At 36.4% G+C, this 17205-nt stretch overlaps 1 pseudogene; it reads left to right on the plus strand.

Annotated features, from left to right (window-relative positions):
- The first annotated feature begins 5609 nt into the window (after positions 1 to 5609).
- LOC127221005 (isocitrate dehydrogenase [NADP] cytoplasmic-like) lies at positions 5610 to 6296 on the plus strand (annotated as a pseudogene).
- The last annotated feature ends 10909 nt before the right edge of the window (positions 6297 to 17205 follow it).

Below are 17205 nucleotides of genomic sequence, written 5' to 3' on the forward strand. Positions count from 1 at the left end.
CATAGGCACCTATGCTTATAAAACACACACACACACACACACACACACACACACACACACACACACACACAAAATTTTGAAAGAGAATGATTTCTGAGATTTCGAAGGAAAACAGGATTATAAATGGCAAGGTTGTAGATTGAGGCATCATAGGAGAAGTCATACCCAAGAGGCCTCATGGGACGAACACATCCTTAATAGTGGGAGGAGAGAGATGTGAATGCAGACTTGATGTAAATGCTGCTGCCCATCCACATATGCTTGTAGGGGAACATTCCACCCACAGCCAATGTGGACAATCTCATTGTTTTCTGTCGCACAGTGTCACACACCCAAATATTCAGACTGGATAAGTAACCAAAGAAATTTGGGCATAAAAGGTGGGGAGAGATTTGGCTTTCATGGGCCTCTCTAGAATTTTGTGATTTGAAATTATTGGATCAATCAGATTTACTTTGTGCACATAGGCAAGCACATAGGCAAGCCTTGCACTATAGTCTTTGTCCTTGGGTCTTTTACAAGCATTTTCTGACCGAGCTACCTGGTACTTTGCTTGTTTTTAGATACAACAATGGCACCATGAGTTGGCACTGACTGGATAAAGGCCCACAACCTAATTAATTGGACTACTTAGCACTACCTCCAAAGCTGCAATCCATATATGGCCTTTTGTCATAAGATAAGCAACTCTAGTCAGAAAGTTATTTCTTTTCTTCTTTTGGTTCCCAATCAGTTTTTTTTTTTTTTAAGGATTTTTCATTTTATTGATCTTTCAAATGGACAAGTTTTTTGTTTGATAACTTTCTTAATTGTTTTATCCTTTTAGAATATATTAATTATAAAAAGCAAAGGACTTCATTGTGACATTTTCCACATAGGCATAAAAGTGCCTTGATCATATCCTCTCCCTCAACACTCTTTCTTATCTTCCTTACCCCTTCCTAGAAATTCACTACTGGAAAGCTAAATGACTACCTTATATGCCATCTTAGAACCTTCATCTAGTAGCTGATGTAAACAGAAGCAGACACCCACAGCTAAACACTGAGCAGAACTCCTGGAATCCATTTGCAGACAGAGAGGAGTGATGAGCAGAGGAGTCAAGACCAGGCAAGAGAAACCCACACAAACTACTGACTTGAACAAGGGGAGCTCATGGACCCCAGTCTGACAGCTGGGAAAACATCACAGGACCGACCCAGACCCCCTGAATATGGATGTCAATTGGAGGACTGGGCAATCTTTGAGGCCTCTGGTAGTGGATCAGTATTTATCCTTAATATACAAATGGACTTTGGAAGCCCCTTCCACAAAGAGGGATACTCTCTCAGCATAGACACATGGGAGAGGGCTTAGACCCTGCTCCAAATGATATGACAGACTTTGAAGAGTCCCCATGGAAGGTCTCACCCTCTCTGGGGAGCAGAAAGGGGACAGGATGAGGGTTGTTATGGGGGGGGTGTATCACAGGGGAGGAGGAGAGGATAAGAGAACTAGGATTGATGTGTAAAACAAGCTTGTTTCAAATTTAAATAATAAATATTATTTTAAAAAAACAGAATAAGATCCAAGAAGAGTGGAGAAAAAACCTACTGCCCTTCTTAAAGTATGTCAGTGCATAGGAAGTGGGAAATGGTGTAAACCGTGGCATGAGCCCGAGAGGTTGAGTGATGCTACTTCACTGTGCTTCTGTGCTTCAGGCACAGTCCCAGCCCCACCTTAAATACCCAACCTCTAATGGGTATGTTTACAGCTCTCTTGTTTTTTTTTCAACTAAAGTTAAAAAACTAATCAAATACTATATTAATAGGGTGAGGGGCATCAGAGTGTTCTTCTGTTACAAACAGAGGAAATAGGTTAAGTATTCCAACAGGAGAACTGGAAAATTCAGCTTTGAGACCAATTACTAATTTTAGAAGTCTTCTTTGTTTTTTATTTTATAAAAAAAGACAAGTTTAAGATTTCACAAGACTTGGGATTTTTTCAACAGATGATCTATATAAAATATAATGTGAATGCACAGAAATGTGGACATTTTATCAGCCTTTCTGTCTGTCTGGGAGAATTATGTGTCCCTTCTGCTTTGTAGTATTTTCACTGGAACCAAAAGAAATCACTTCCCACTTCCCTAAGTAAGAACATGTGTCTTTGTGTGGCTTCACTTTAAATCAACACTTTTATAAAGGAGGGAAACCTGTCACCTCAGCTTTTTGGAAATTAGGCAACAGACATTTCCCCAAAGTTTGGCCGTGAATAAAAGGCCTCTGTGATCATCCCTTATGGAACTGGCAGTTTGTACAAACTTACTGGGATGTAAAAGAATTAAACAAAACACAGCAAATATCCAAGATTGAGTGCACGTGCTCCTTAATTATTAACCTAAATCAGCTTAAGTTGGTACTTATATCACACCAAGCTGTAACAATGCTAACAATATGTTTTATATTATATGCCCTCAATCTTATAAACCAATGTGTTTTTAGAACCAACTGATTGTGAAAATAACTAACTAATTAATTTCCTGATGGAGAAAGAAGATATTTCTGACCAAAGTATTTTAGAATTAAGAGCATAAAGAAATAAAAAGACAGGCTATGTATGGTGCTATACACATTGTCTTTATAGTGGGGTTTTAATAAACAGTCATCACTACATCTATTTTCTTCTTTCCTTTTCTTTCCTTCTTCTTTCTTTCTTTCTTTCTTCTTTATTTTTATGGTTTTCATTAATCTTATGAAGAGAACTAAAACAAATGGCCAAGTAAAAGGAAGAGGAGACAGGTGGTAATTAGGAGTGGAAAATTAATTTTTTAAAAATTCAGAAATCCTTAACCACAGTGATTACTTTGCTATGACTGCAGGGATATGAGTTATTAATGTGTTAAAAAAATGAAAGAAAAGAGAATCTATTGGCATATCTGACAATAAACCAAAATAATGTTGCTTATGTTGCCAACAGTATAGTCAGGATGCCCCTCATGCTAAAATTTATTCCATCCTATATACAGTGGCATCGTTACAAGAGTTCAGAAAGCACAGATACTGCATCTAATAAATATTTCCTTTTTTATTAGTGGTCTAGTGCTTCAGAAAATTGAGGACTGTTTCATTTTCTCTTCCTTTTGCTCTGACAAAATACTCTGACAAAAAGCAATGTAAGGGAAACGGGGTGTATTGTAGCTCACAGTTCAAGGTACATCATGGCAGGGATGTCAAAGCAGCAGGGACTTAAGACAGCTGACCATGTCCCATCCAATCCGGAAATGCTGAGGATTGAACACATCCATCCTTGTATTCACCTTGCTTTCACATTTAATATAGTCCATGATCTCCTCTCCAGGGAATTGGTGCTGTCCACTGTTAAAATGGCTTTCTCCACATCAATTATTATCATTGAGATACCCCCCCATGCATTCTCAGAGGTTCATTTCCCAGATGATTCTAGACCCTGACAAGTAGATGTTTAACACTAACCATTACAAGTACCCTTTTATGTTATTCAAGGTACTTAATGATCTACATATACATACATACATGCATGCATACATATACACAGACATAGACACACATAACAAATTAATCTTCATGAAGTGAGAAACTGGAACAATTCATATGTGTAGGGTACTTAATAGGTCACTGATGCATCTTTATACTCTGAAGGGATGTCTTTACACTTTCTCTTTTTTCTATACCTGAAACAACTTTGGCCCCTTGTTTTCATGATTGGTGTCTACCCCGGTCTGGAGGGTCAGTCAATGGGGACCCTGAGGGAGGAGTGAGAATGAGGGGACAAGAGACGAGAGAGATGGAGACAAGACAGTATTCTGATTAAGTCTCATTTATTGGATATAGCCACAGGGTTGAAGTAATGGAGAAATGAGGGAATGGGCCAAAGCGAGGATGTGAGGGAGGCAGAATGTCCTTCCAAGTAGAATGAAGGTATTCTGCTATAAGATTAGCTACTATACAATAAGCCTGAAGCTGGAACTCCTTCAGGGTTAGGCTGCATTATATGCTTAACAGGAAAATAGGTATAGGGGAACGGAAAATTACCAGTACCTTAGTACCTAAGAGAGGAGTAGAAAAGATGGCTGTTAAGATGCTAACTTTGCTCTGGGGTTCCCCACAGATGTCAAATATGTTGAGCAAGAAATCATCAATTAAAACTGATGGGTGGTGAGCAGGCACCAACTGCTAGACGGTCACAAAAGCAGCAGGCCTGCTTCCCCCCAAAATGGCAGACAGAGGCTGTGTTTTGAATAGGATGATTTGTTTCTTAAAAGATTATTTATAATAAAAGAGTTTCTTCCCCTGCATAAGATATATAAACACAAGTACAGGAAAAAAATCATCAGGCTTCCTCTAGTTTTGTATGTCTCATTGACATGCTGACCCAAGTCCAAAGAAAGAAATAAAAAGGCTTTGATTAAGGTAGAGATAGCAGAGGCATTCCTTGGGCTTCCCCGCTTACTTTGCCTTTACAGAGAGAACAAATGAAAGCATTGTAGCTACAAGCATCGGCTCTGCTCCACCTTATTCATTAGAAGTTTCCTACTGGGACTCACTGTTCCTTCCTTCATAACTCCCCTCCCCCATTGGTGAGATCCATGTCTGACACAGCCTTGTGGGAACATCTTTAAATTTTAAAATACACATAAGCCTTGATCCTTACACTTGTATGAATATTTCTGTAGAACTGATTTTGAGAAAGAAATGTCAATCGTCACATACATACATGGCCTGGTGTTTATAGCTGAGCCTTGATGCTGCTACTTGCTAGCCTGACAGCCATATGAGGACTCTGTTGGACAGAGACCTCTCCTGGAACACCAAACTCAGACAGTCACTGTGAAACTATTATGAAGGGAGAGTAAAGCAAAACAAAACCAGAAAACAAAGAACATTTCCCCAAGACACCCAACTGAAACTCACACTCTGTAGGCCCTTCCTGGTTACTGAAATGGTCCCATATGATCCCATGTTGTGAGCAGTCTCTATTATTTCAACAGGTAGTATATGTAGTAAACATTACAAGCTATTTGTATGTTGAATATAAAAACAGTTTAATAAGTTACAGCATACTTTATAAAACAGGCTCTCCTTTTTTAGATCATAATATAATTACATTTCTCCCTTCCTTTCCTCCCTCCAAAACCACTTATATACCCTCCCCCACACTCCAATGAATTCATGGCCTGCTTTTGCACTAGTTGTTATTACATGAATATATATAGGTATATATATATATATATATATATATATATATACACTAAATATAACATATAAGCCAACTTAACACCTAATGAAAATCTAGACACACTCTTTTTGGAGCAAAGAAAATATAGGAGTGTTATAATGGGAAAAGAAATGCCTAAGACTTGCTGTTATACTGCAAGAAAGAATAATCAAGTTAAATTATCAATTACAAAGAACAAGATCCTATCCTATTAAAGAAAATTAACCAAATTTGTGTTTCTGAAAAAGATTCTGTAAGAATGTACAACAAGGGTGCGAAGTTTGTGGCGGATGCTGAGCCAGCAGTGGCTGAGTTGGGACAGTCTATGTGTGCATGGGCGTGAGCGGGGTTATTGAAGTGAAAATGTCCAAAAAATTCATGGCAGTTCTTTGGTGGAGATGCAAGGAGATGAAATGACAAGAATCACTTGGGAACTGATTAAAGAGAGACTCATTCTTCCCTATGTGGAACTGTATCTGCACAGCTATGACTTAGAGAACCGCAATGCCACCAATGGCCAGGTGACCAAGGATGCTGCAGAAGCTATGAAGAAGTACAACATCTGTGTCAAGTGTGTGACCATCACCCCCGATGAGAAAAGAGTTGAGGATTTCAAGTTGAAACAAATGTAGAAATCACCAACTGGCACTATCTGGAATATTCTGGGTGGCACTGTCTTCAGGGAAGCTATTATCTGCAAAATTATCCCCCGATTGGTGACAGGCTGGGTAAAACCCATCATCATTGGCCATCATGCTTATGGAGACCAATACAGAGCAACTGATTTTGTTGTTCCAGGGCCTGGAAAAGTAGAGATAACCTACATACCAAAAGATGGAACAAAAAAGGTGACATACATGGTGCATAACTTTGAAGAAGGTGGTGGTATTGCCATGGGCATGTACAACCAGGATAAATCAATTGACGGTTTTGCGTACAGATCCTTCCAAATGGCTCTGTCCAAAGGCTGGCCTTTGTATTTAAGTACCAAAAACACTATTCTAAAGAAGTATGATGCATCCCGGCTGGAGCTCCTCACTTTACCTAACTTCTTTAAGTAAAGAGATTGTAGCTTGATATCATTTACTTAATAGCGAATATATATTCATAAGTGAATATAGGCCATACTTATCTTTTCAGTTTCATAAAGTTTCATTTATTAAATAGTGATCTTAATGCCTGTGCTATGGGTATTCTGTTCAGAAAACCATCTCCTCTGCTAATGAATTCAAGGCTATTCCCCATTTCCCCTTGAGCCAAATTCAATGTATTTGGTTTTATGTTCATGTCTTTGATCCATCTGGAGTTGGGGTTTATGCAGGGAGATAAGTATAGATCTATTTACATACTTCTACATGAAGTCATCCCTTTGACTAGCAACATTTGTTGAAGGTGATTTTTTTTTTACAGTGTATATTTATGGCTCCTTTATCAAAACTCAGATATCCATAAGTGTGTGGGTTGATGTCTAGGTCTTGAATTCAATTGCATTAATCAACATATCTGTGTTTATGCCAATACCATACCATCTGGATTTTATTACTACAGCTCTATAGTACAACTTGAAATGAGGAATAGTGAAATGTCCTGTCCAGTTTGTGTGTGTGTGTGTGTGTGGTGCGTGTGTGCGTGCATGCGTGCATGTGTGTGTTTCTATATGAAATTGAGATTGTCTGTTGAAGATTTGTGAAGAATTGTGTTGAAATTTTGATTGTATTATGTTGAATCTATAGATTCTTTTGGATAGGATGGTCATTTTCATTATGTTAATCCTACCTGTCTGTGATCATGGGAGTTCTTTCCATCATCTAATATCTTCTCCAGTTTCTTTCTTCAAAACTTGAAGTTTTATCATACAAATGTTTCACTTGCTTGGACCCCAAGAAATTTTGTATATTTGTGGCCTATAGGTTAAGGGAGTATCCCTCCATGGGGAATGTGCTCTCAGTCTTTTTGTGCACCAGGGATATATCCTGATTCCACTGTCAGATGTCCCTTAGACTGCCCATGTCCAGGGGTCTGAGTTGGTCCAATGCTGGTTTTCCAGCTATCAGTCCCCCTGTATACTTTTATTATGAAGGGGCATTGGATTTGGTCAAAGAATTTTTCAGCATCTAATGAGATTATCATGTGTTTCTTTTTCTTTCAGTTTGTTTATATGTTGGACTATTGGTCGATTTTCCTACGTTGAACCATCCCTGCATCTCTGGGATGAAGCCTACTTGAACATGGCAGAAAATATTTTTGACATATTCTTGGGTTTGATTTGTGAGTATTTTACTTTTTTGTGTCTATGTTCATAAGAGAAATTGGTCTGTAACTCTGTTGAATATTTTTGTGGTTAGTGTATCAGGGTAACTGTGGCCTCACAAAATGAATTTTACACTGTTCCTTGTTTCTATTTTATGGAAAAATTTGAGGAGTTATCGGAGTTAGCTCTTTGAAAGGCTGATAGACTAGTGTTTAAAATCATCTAGTCCTGGACCTTTTTTGGGGGAAGGGGTTGGGAGACTTTTAATTACTGCTTATATTTCCTTAGTGCTAATGGGTGTATTTAAATGTTTATCAGATCTTGATATTCATCGAGAAATTACCATTTAATTTATATTTTCCAATTAAATGGAGTACTAGTTTTAAAAGGATGACCTAATGATTCTTTGGATTTCCTCAGTGTCTATTATATCCCCCTTTTGTATTTTTGATTTTCTAACTTTGGATATTCTTTTTGTGTCTTTTAGTTAGTTTGGATAGGGGTTTGTCTACCTTGTTAATTTTCTCAAAGAACCAACTTAATGTTTCATTGATTCTTTGTATTGTTCTCTTTGTTTCTGTTTTAGTGATTTGATTTCAGCCCTGAGTTTGATTATTTCTTGCCATCTGCCCTTGGGTTTGGTTACGTCTTTTTGTTCTAGAGCTTCTAAGTATGCTGTTGAGACGCTAGTATGAAACCTTTCTTTTTCTTTTTTTTTTTTTTTTTTTTTTTAGACGCAGGCACTTAGTGCTATGAACTGATCTCTTGGCATTGCTTTCATGTGACCCTTACATTTGGGTATGTTGTATATTCACTGCCATTCAATTCTAGAATGTCTTGCCTTTCTTCCTCTATTTATGTTTTTTACCCAGTTTTCATCCAGTAGACAGTATTTTAGTTTCCACGAGTTTGTAAACTTTCTGTTGCTTCTGTCATTGTTGATATTCACCTTTAATCTGCGGTAGTCTGATAGGATGCAGGGATTTATTTCAATTTTCTTGTAACTGCTGAGACTTACTATGTGACCAAACCTGTCATCAATCTTGCAGAAACTTCTGTGAGTAGCTGAGAAGAAGGCAATCTCTTTTGTGTTTGGGTAGAATGTTCTATAAACATTTGTTAGGTCCATTTGGTTTATAAAGTCTGTTAGCTCTACTATTTCCCTGTTTAATTTTTGCCTAGATGACCAGTCTATTGATGAGAGTTGGCTTTTAAATTTTTCCCACTACATGTGAAAGTCAGTGTATGATTTGAGCTTTAGTAATGTTTCTTTCACAAATGTGGGCTCCCTTGCATTTGGGGCATAAATGTTAAGAATGAAGCATTATTTTAGTAGAATTTTCCTTTGATGAGAATGAAGTGTCCTTCCCTTTCTCTTTTGATCTGTTTTGGTTTGACAACTATTGTGTTAGACATTAGATTGTCTATACCAGCTTGCTTGTTAGGTCCATTTGCTTAGAAATCCCTTTACTTAGAGGTAATATCTATCTTTGATGATGAGGTGTGTTTCTGTATGCAACAGAATGTTTTCATATCCATTCTGTTAGTTTGTGTCTTTTTATTAGGGAATAGAATCCATTGATATTGAGATATTCATGACCAATGATTATTAATTTCTGTTATTTTGTTGTATTTTGTAATACAATTTCTAGAATCATGAGCCAAAATAAATCTTTTTAGTAAGATAATTGCATCTTGCATTTCAGTACAATAATGGAAATATACTTAGTACATTTGTGACTGGGAATTCTATTCTGACTCACTCTCCTGACTTACTATAGCATTTGTGTTGCACTCTTAAAATTTTCATTTACATTACCTTTTTAAATAATTATTTTATTCTCTGAATATTCCATACAGTTATATAAAGTTGATTTCTCGTATCCATCTATCACTATTTTTCTTCAGCTCCTCCTAGGTCCTCTACCCCATATTCACTCTTGCTTCATATTTTCTGCTATTTCTTTTTTCCTTTTTTTATCAATAACCCCCAAGTCCAATTAGTGATTCCTGTATGCACTTATATGTGTGTTTATCCACTGAGGTATGAGCACACTACCACTGGCCACATCTACAAAATGTGACTCTCCTTCCCTCTATGGTTCAACTGCAATTTACTCCTTTAATAGGGGTAAGACACAGGGGCACTTCTACCATCCTTGCTAGAATTTTTACTGATTTGATCTTGTAACCACAACTACTGTGAGTTGATGCATTCAACAGTCATGTCCCATCCAAAAGTCAGAATGTTAGAGCTCTCTTCCTATTCACTGGCTCCTACATTCTTTCACCTCCTTCTTCTGTGACTTCCTTTGTTCATCGGATGATATGAGGTTGATATACATACATATACATATATACATATATGTGTGTGTGTGTATGTGTGTGTAACATAAGCACAGCTGAGATTAGGTATTTATACTTTGTACAATGAGTATTTATGAATGTCTGTATCAACCATTGCCCACTACAAAAGCTTCTCTGAACAAAGTTAATAGGGCAATCAATCTGTTTATAATGTAGTTTTAAAGCATGACCATTAAACAAAAAAGTATCGATTTGCCCTAGAGATTATGATCTTCCTAGTCTTAGATTTTTGACCACGTATATGGTAGTACCAAACACGAAATCCCACCTGTGGATCATGACTCATATCTAATCAGAAAACGCTTGGTTACCTTCATAACATGCTATTACTACATCAGTAAATATCACACTGGCAGCAAGTTGGCATAGTAGCAAGCACTAAGTGGGCCCAATATTTAGCCTTTCCCAGCAGCCTACATAGTTCTGTGGCATTGTGTATATTAGCCAATGGGGAACATTAGTTTGGTTAGTTTCTCCATATCTTTCATTCCAAGTAAAAGGGTATTACCATCTAGTTGTGGTGTGCAACCGAGACCAGTGGCTTGTGTTATTTGGGGTGCCTCTGAGAACTCCCTGACCCATAATTTGTGCAAAAGTATCCTGTGCTTGGCACTGAGGCTTTTCTTTAATAACCTGTGTCTTCTAGGAGCACTATTTTCTCCCATACAGGGTACTTCTGTTTTAAAAACCCTATTAGAAATACACACACACACACACACACACACACAAATACACCCATGTATATACACACACGTGCACATACACAGGTGCACACAAATATATAATTTTTAAAATGTGATTACAAACCAGAGGATTTCCACAAGGCTTCTTTGTGTACACTTAGTTTTGAACCTTGGTCATGAAATGCCTCCACAGGCTCACATGTTTATATGTGTGTTTTCTAGAGTCTACCGGTATTTGGGGAGGCTGTGGAACTTTTTGAATGTCTTGCCTGATTGTGAGGGTGGTTTATTCAGAGTAAGTCCTGCAGATCATATCCCTTCCAGGTTCTGACTGCAGCTGTGTGTTCTGTGTCTTGAGCTTCTACTGCTGTGTACTGCACCACGATGAGCTGGAAGTGCCTGAACCTCCCTCCCTTAGCTTGCTCCCCTAAGGCAGATATTTTGACATGACTACCATAAAAGGACTCCTAAAACAAGTTGGTAGATAATTTCTAGTTTATAACAACAGGAAAAAATATCCTCATCATTTAAATCTCCCCTAGATATGTAATATATCTGAGTCTTCCCCCTCCCACACCATGCATGTGTACATGAGCCTTTCCCTTGCTTTCTTTCAAATGGGACAAGCTTTTGGATTTTTTCTATCCTTGCTTTGGTTTTGTTCTTATTGATTTTTATTGCTTTATTACTACTTTTAGAAACTGATGCTGTTTTTCTGTTGTTATTATGAACAGCTGTTTCCACTATTTTATTGTCTCTGTTTTAATAAGTAAGCCATTGTGGCTGGAGCAACTTCTCAGAGGTTAAGAGCACATGTGGCTCATATAAAGAACCCAAGTTCAGTATCCAGGCACCTATACCAGACAGCTCACAACTGCCTGTAAGTCCAGCCCTAGGGGATCTGTTGTCCTCTTCTGGCTTCCACAGGCACTCACAGGTACATGCACACACACACCTCTAAATTAAAACATTACAATAACCGGTAAGCCCTTTAAGGCTACAATGTCTTCGGTGTGGGCTTGCGTCTTTTACTGTGCTTCATTGCTTCACTTGTTTTGATGTATTCTCTTCTAATTTTGAAGAGAATCTGTAGTACTTGTTTTGATTTCTTTTCTTTCAGATTAATGTATGTGCCTTAATTTTCAAGTTCATACATTTTTAGTCATTTAAAATTGTTTTATTTCTAATATAAGTCTACTTGTACTAAAATATGTTACTGTAATGAGACTGTTATCTTGAGTTTAAGTATTTTCCTGACTAACCACAAGATCAAATTTTGTGAATGTTCAACATATGTACAAACAAGTATATTCTCTGAGTTAATTGCATAACTCACATACTTGATCAAGTTATTGAGTGAATTGTTAAAGTACTCTTAGATCGTAATTGTTTTGATAGCTGTAGATGCACCCTGTTTCAGAATATATTAATCCTGGGGTCAGAAACTAGTGTGTTTGTTTATGGGCGATAGCTTCTGTGGTTTTGGTGGTCTCTTGTAAGATTACATTTTATGCAAATAAAAGTAGTGTGGTAGCTGAGACTTTTTCACATGTCTTTGACGAACTGCTATTGCAGGCTTTGAATTTAATTTGTTATTTTTCTCTTCATTCCTTAGGATTTTTTTTCCTTATTTTACAGATTGATCCCAATTCCTAATGATTTACATTAAGTTGTAAATCTTGGCTTATATTTTAAAAGGAATCATTTCTTCTAACAACTATCCATTATTCTATATATTTCTCTCAATCCCTTAAGTGATTTTTTTTTACTATTTATTTGGTGAATCATAAAACCAAAAACTTAGTGCTTGGCTTAAGCCTTTGAATTTTGTTAAAAGTTGGGTCATACATATTGATTCGGGGAGAGCAAACTTGATTACCCCATTCCCCAGACAACAATCCTGCAATGGACAACTCCTGCTTCATTCTGACTCTGGCTGACGTCCTCTACATTTGTAATACTCTAGTTTCCTCAGCATTCTCCCTTGATTCTCTAATGTATTCTGTGACAATTGCTACTCCTCTTTAAGCACCCTGAATCTCAGCACCAAACTATATTCTCTATGAGTCAGCCTACCAGCTACAGTGTACGAGTATGCTTTTGGTAATGAATTTCCATATCACTGCTTGATATTAGGAAAAATAAATAGCACCTGAATTATATCCCAAGACCCCAGACACAGAAGTCCTGCTTTTTTAAAATGCAGATTGGTGGGAGTTATCAGAGGTCACCATATACAGGTCCTCAGAGGATGGGGCCTTTAGAGACAATCATCTCTAAATTGGAAGTGACATTTTCATTTGCACACTGTCTCCTTGAATACTTGATGTTATGGTTTGAGTCTGTACCATCCTTCAAAACCTCATGTGTTAATGGATTGAATGCCAGCTGATGGGCTTTTGGAAAGTGATTGGATCTTAGGGGCTCTGACCTAATGCATGGATTAATTCCTTGATGGATTCATGATACAATGGCATTGCTCAGAAGTGGTAGGAATTCAGAGGTGGCCCTCATTGGAGGAAGTAGGTTATTGGGTGCATTCCGGTATTTGTCACAGTGACAGAAAACTGAATGTTATACTTGCTAATGAGAAGACAGCAATTTTGAATAGTGAAGTGAAAACTCTTACTATAGGGAAAGAACCTTACTATTTATAGTTTTGTGTCTTGAAAACTAAATTTTATACAGTTATGATGCTTCCTCAAATTATATATGAAGCAATTTAGTTTTTCTTGCATTATTTCTGTAACTTGGTGTGCTCTAAGGGATTCCAAGACTAACAGCACTAAATAGTAATTTCTTATTAATTTGGTTTCACTTTCTGCCATTCAGTTAACTGTACTCAACTGTGGCCCAAAAATGCAAAACCAAACTTGCACATTCTAACAATATTGTTTAGAATTGTAACCACTTTCAATAATTCAATGAAATCTCACACCATTTTGCTCTATTTGCTATAGAACCCAAAACATTCCTTGGCCCTGTGTATCCACACATTGTACCGGCTATCTGGCTGTTAATCCCTTCAAAGTGATTTCAGTTTTTAGATAATCTGTTATTACACAGCTCTTATGTACTGTAAACCTTAATTTCACATCAAAACAGCCCTAACTTCAAAAGTAGGGATGTTGGTCTAGTTTATTAGTGTTATTACTCTCTCTCTCTCTCTCTCTCTCTCTCTCTCTCTCTTGCCTAATTTATAACTTAAACTTTATCATAGTTAAAGTTTATTTCATTTGTTAGAAAAAAATTCAGAGTATACTTAGGGTTCCAATCATTTATTGAAATATTCACATATTCCCTGTGGATTAATGACTATACTTGCTTTTCTAAATTCCTGTATCAATCTGTTGAGAATGTATACACCTATGACATTTCTAGCAGGCTATTACTTTTTATAAGAGAGATAGGCCAAGGGAGCTGGAGCAGAGTGCAGGTGGTGACCACAGGATATGTTGTAGATAGAATAAAGCATAAGAAAAACATCAGAAGAACTCCATAAATATGAAGTATCTCTATGTGTTCACTGCTGTATTGTTACAGTACAAATCAATGATTATTGATAACATTATCATTGACTGGCTGCAAGTCACTTCACTGAGGTTTGACAATAAACTGTGAGCCCTGAAAATAATTTGTTATCACTTCCTCACTTATTTGCCCCTTCCCCAGCTTCCTTCATCATCTCCTTCTACATTAACAACATTCATGTACGTAATAACATATAGCATTATCTTCTCCATTTCCTTTCAGTATATAGGAATCGAGATTAAGCTCTTTACAAGCCCTAGATGAATGCTAATTAGGGTGGCCATTTTAAAGGTATCACAAGATGTTAAAAATATCAATCCTAGAGATCTATGACCTCTGCCAAATGATACTCACACTGATAGATTTGAACAATTTGCCTGGAGTCAGTCAGAATCCACTTGTTAAATTAGCTAATTCTATACAACTTTTGTCCTTAGATCTGACAACATAAAAAGCATTTCTCTTTTCTTACAATATTATAAAACCTAATATGAATTTAAAAGGAGTTTGAAATTGAAGGCTCACCTTCAAAGCAATATATTCTTTTACCTGCAGGTTGACATTTTTTGGATGATACAAGTTTTTATGAAAATGTAAACCCACTTGAAGCATTATGAGGTCTGGTGGCAATTTGTTATATAACATTAAGAAATATTTCTCAAAATGAGTAGCTTATGAAGGATGTAATGGCTCTTGTGGTTTACATGAAATACATACATATCAATAGTCTGTGTCAAATATCTGTGTATTGACAAAATTAGTAGGATCTTCTAGTTGTGGTAGTGTGACTTGCTTAATAAAATTTAAAGAGCTTCTATTTCCACTTCTTAATAATCTTTTTTCTACATCTTCAAATCTAAACAAAAACTGCTTAACTATTTAATTCATCATCTGAGTTCATCTAACTAATGTGTTAAGCAAAAGGAGCCTATCAAAGTCCTATGTCTAAAAATATTTCCATATTGTTCTCTATAGAAGCATTGTGGTTAAACCACAGCTTCCCCTGAATAGATATCATTCTAATAAGAATATCAGTAATATTCAGAGAAATGCTAATGTGAACTATAATAAGATAGTAACTTAAGCAGCCAGAGCAGCTATTATTTTAAAAAAAGAATGGTGATTGGTATGTGGAGAAAAGAGAATCCTGTATGTTTTCCTTGGGAATGTAATCATAATAGAAAGCAGTGTAAATATTTGTCAAAACTTAAAAACATAACAACCATGGACCTAACAATACACATTTTTTTTCCTTTATGCTAAGGATAAGGCTCAGTGTCTCAGTGTTTACCCAAAATGTTGTGATATTGAGCTATATCCTACCCCACCACACATTCTAAGTGTATGGTTAAAGAAACTGGCATCAGTATTTAAAAAGAAGTATGCATTCCTATGTTTGTGAAAGTAGTATTTATAATAATTCAAGTAAATAAGAAATAAGAATTTCCATCAGTAGGTGAATGAATGCAGTGTGAAGTGAAAGTGGTATGAAAAGCAATGTCTATCTAGAACAGTATATCATTGAAATAAAGATAGAAAAGGAAGGGAGAAAGGGAGGGAGGAGGTAAGGAAGGGAGGGAAAGGAGAAAGGAGGAATATGGGGAGGGAGAAAGAGAGGGAGGGAGGGAAAGACTAAAGGAAGGGAGGAAGAAAGGAAAGAAGGAAGGAAAGAAGGAAGGAAACCCACTGTTCTTCTTGTTCGAGACCTAGTATTCAGGTCAAGGGTGCCATTAGTCCTTCTCCACCCTATTTTCAGCTGTTCCTTCTAGCCCATCTCCAATCCTTATGTCTCCTCACCTATCTACAGAATAGCTCTAGTGCTAGCTATCACAACTTGACACAAGGTAAAGTCATATAGAAAAAGGAATCTTAATAGCCAGTGCTACAGAGTGAGCTCTAAGCTACTCTAGACTACATTGTAAGACATTGTCTAATAAATAAATTAAAATAAATAAATAAATAAATAAGCAAAACTAAAATCCTGCTAAGAGTCTATCTGGAATATATAGATGATATTCAACTATGTGGAAATTAATGACACAATTCTACATAATAAATAACTAAAAAAACAGTGACTAAATAAATTATTAAGTATTTTGAACTTAATGAAAATAAAATCAAAAGATAATTGACCTTCTATGTCTGTCAGTGCCACTTTCAGGGATACAAACAATTATGGAACAAAAACTTTTTTAATGAAAAGTGTGTCAGTACTATACATGTGTGGACCGTTTTCTCATTGTTACATTCTGGAAATACAGTACAGCATCTACTTACATAGCATTTATAACACAATGGGCATTATAAAACTAGAGATTATTTAAAGCAGATGAGATATGAATAGATTATATGAAAATAGTATCCTATTTTAATGTAAGAAACGTATGGATCCAACCTTAAAACATGATATTAGATACATTTCTCAATTGTACATTTATAGATTGTACTGCCCATATTAGAAAAACAGAAAGTTCTAAAACCAATGATACCAATTCATTGAAAGGTACAAGTAAAGAAAGAACAAGTGAACACCAAGGTAACTAGACTGAGTAAAATAATAAATATATAATACATTTATATATTTATAAAATATATTAAACAATTAAAAGAGAAGGTATGGTGCATTCCTGATTCCTCCTGTCAATAATGCTTTCTCTGCCAAGTCAAATAACATCCTGTCTCTGCTCAGCCATCTCACTTCCTGTCTGTCTATTAGATAGTGACAAACTCCATCCTCTGATCTTCAGACACACTTCATTTGTACCAACAAGGTATCACCACACACCTGTAATGCCAGCACTTTGGAGGCTGAGGCAGCAATTGTTAGTTAAAAGCCAGCATAAGCTGTATAGGAAGTTCTTACTACACAACATCTAAAAGCAGAAAAGTCAATGAAATCAAATTTGGTTCTTTGAAATTATCAATAAAACTGATAAACTTTTGTTTAAAATTATCAAGAAACAAATAAAAAACAACAGAATTGATCAGAATAGTGAGAGAGAACATTATTATAAACTCTATAAAACACAGAATTACCAAAGGTATTCTACAAGCCCATGTCTCATTTCAAAATACCAACAATATCAAAGTTCATGAAAGGATCTCCTTATCCTCCAATTCCAACGGGCCTATAAAAAT

The sequence above is a fragment of the Phodopus roborovskii genome, unplaced genomic scaffold, assembly GCF_943737965.1.
Source record: "Phodopus roborovskii unplaced genomic scaffold, PHOROB, whole genome shotgun sequence".
NCBI lineage: Eukaryota > Metazoa > Chordata > Mammalia > Rodentia > Cricetidae > Phodopus > Phodopus roborovskii.